Here is a 2,535-nt window from a genome sequence, read left to right as displayed (position 1 = left end):
ACGCGCCGGGTTGTGGGCTCGATCCCCAGAAGGGGGTGTGCAGGAAGCAGCCAATCAATGACTCTCTCTCATCATTGATGTTTCTTTCTCTCCCTCTCCCTTCCTCTGTGAAATCAATACAAATATATATATTTTTTAAAAGCACTATGTAGAATAATGATTTTATGATCACAATGAATGGTGCTAAAGTATACCAACAATATCCCAGTAGACAATCTATTTCTTTAGTCTGTTTAAAAAAATGAATATCCCTAATCATTTGTTTTTATTGTTTTTCTGAACACCTATCATTTTTTTCTATCTTATTATTATCTACTAGAGGCCCAGTGCACGAATTCGTACATAGGTAGGATCTCTCAGCCTGGCCAGCCCAGCAGGGTGGGCAAGGGGTAGGGACCAAGGGAGGTTCACCAGCCGGCCCCACCCCCATTCGGGGACCACCAGGGCCAGGCCAGCTGGGGGAGAGACCCCAGGAGGTTGGTTGGCCTGGGGAGGGACCGCGGGAAGCTGGCTGAGGGGGGAGGGACCACAGGAGATTGGCTGGCCAGGGGGAGGGACTACGGTTTGTTGGTTATGGGAGCACACTGACCACCAGGGGGTTCCTGCATTGAGCATTTGCCCCCTGGTGGTCAGTGCACATCATAGCGACCAGTCATTCGGTCATTTGGTCGTAACGGTCGCTTAGGCTTTTCTATATATAGATCTTTAACAGACTTAGCAAGCAGTAGGAGGATGTAGATGGCTTCTCTTAGGCAACGGTGTTCACAGTGCGTGCTGATGCCAGACACTGTGCTAAGTGCTGGTCCAGGACTTGGTCCTTGTCACCATGAAGTCTCTACTCCGTTGGAGAATATAAACGTCCAATAACTCCAAGGATGATGACTGTTATAAAAATCACAGGTGGTGGGGGGACGTCTATCAGAAGAACCTAATCAAGTCTGGTGGCTGGGATTACCTCCCTGAGGAAGGCATGCACTGAGAGAGAGATGCGGAGGAGCTAACCAGGCAATATGGTCAGGATGGTAGGACAGATGTTCTGGTAAAAGGAGGGAATGCAAAGAGGTCCTGAGGAAAGAGACAATGAAATACATGCTATGGCTCTACAAATGAGTATGTGGGCTAGAGAAAGAGGAAGCCGGACTAGCAGATGCTCGGTCATGAAGGGCTTTTTAGACTCTTTAATTAAGTATTTGTATGTCTCACTGAGGACCACATCCAGCCCCTACTGGGCTTTAAGAGCGTGGTGACCCAATTTACTTTGTAAAAGGTTGCTCTAGCTCAGTGATGGCGAACCTATGACACGCGAGTCAGAGGTGACTTGCAAACTCATCTTTTTGGTTTATTTTTGTTAAATGGCATTTAAATATATAAAATAAATATCAAAAATATAAATCTTTGTTTTACTATGGTTGCAAAGATCAAAAAAATTTCTATATGTGACACGGCACCAGAGTTAAGTTAGGGTTTTTCAAAATGCTGACACGCGGAGCTCAAAAGGTTCGCCATCACTGCTCTAGCTACCTGAAGGAGAACAGATGAGAGGGGCAAGAGTGGAAGCAGAAAGACTCAGGAAGTGACTGAGGTTGCCCAGGCAAGCAAGAGGTGAATGTAGAAAAAACAAAGTAAATCTATCCACCTGGTCTTTTATGGATGATGCAATTATATGGTGTCCATGGATTCAGGCTTTCATTCATTCAGACATTTACTATTGTCTGGTATGTAGTGGGCACCATGACAACAAGGGTGAATAAGACAAAACATTCCTTATCCTCAGGGTACTTACAGGAGTAAAAGAAAATTCCTGACCAGTTCAAGAATCTGAACTATTTCAAATGTAAAGAATATACAGAGCACAGAATATAAGCGAAGAGTGAAAGGTAAGAGGGTGCACCCTCATAAGCTCAATAGCTTCCTTTCTTATAAGGGCAATAGAAAATGGCAGAAATGCCCGTTTAAATAATTTCCCTGAAAACACTGTGAAAAATGGACTGGAAGGCAACCAGGTCAGACCCAGGCACCTTTGTTCACGCCTTTGCCCTCTGCCTAGAATGCGGTTCTCTCTGGCAAAGACCTTCGCCTTTCACGGCTTAGTCAAGCCTCCCTTAACTCTAAACAGGAGGAAGAGTCAATTAACATCTTTTCTTCCAAGTTTACACGAACATACTGCCAGTAGCACTCAATGCTGCAATTATTGATTAACTTGTCTGCAATCCTCCTCACTTGATAAGAAGCTTCTTGAAGGAAAAGAACAGTCTTGCATACCCCCATCTAAACCGGAATTCTGCCTGATGCATTTACTGCGATAATCGCCAGTGCCGACAATACCGCCTGACACATAATGGGCACTCAATGTCTCTTCAATCAAAACAGGAAGAAAGGAATGTGACCTTTTCATCAGAGCTCCAATTTTCCTCTTCTGAGCCCAGTAGTAATTTGGTTAGTAAAAATAAGGTCCAAATTAGTCTACATTAACTCCCAAAGAGAACCAGTGCCTGTTAAGTAAAAGTTCACATGTGAACATGTCAACAAGGATCA

The 2,535-nt window shown here is 44.3% G+C and overlaps 1 protein-coding gene across 1 annotated transcript in view; it reads right to left on the bottom strand.

The window, feature by feature from the left end:
• Positions 1 to 2,535, bottom strand: part of CEP152 (centrosomal protein 152kDa) — a 107,267-nt gene that overhangs the window by 12,406 nt on the left and 92,326 nt on the right. The window lies entirely within an intron of this gene.

This window comes from Myotis davidii, unplaced genomic scaffold, assembly GCF_000327345.1.
Source record: "Myotis davidii unplaced genomic scaffold, ASM32734v1 scaffold132, whole genome shotgun sequence".
NCBI classification, from domain to species: Eukaryota; Metazoa; Chordata; class Mammalia; order Chiroptera; family Vespertilionidae; genus Myotis; species Myotis davidii.
The sequence above is the reverse complement of the archived record's forward strand: the minus strand, read 5'-3'. Positions and strand labels throughout refer to the sequence as shown.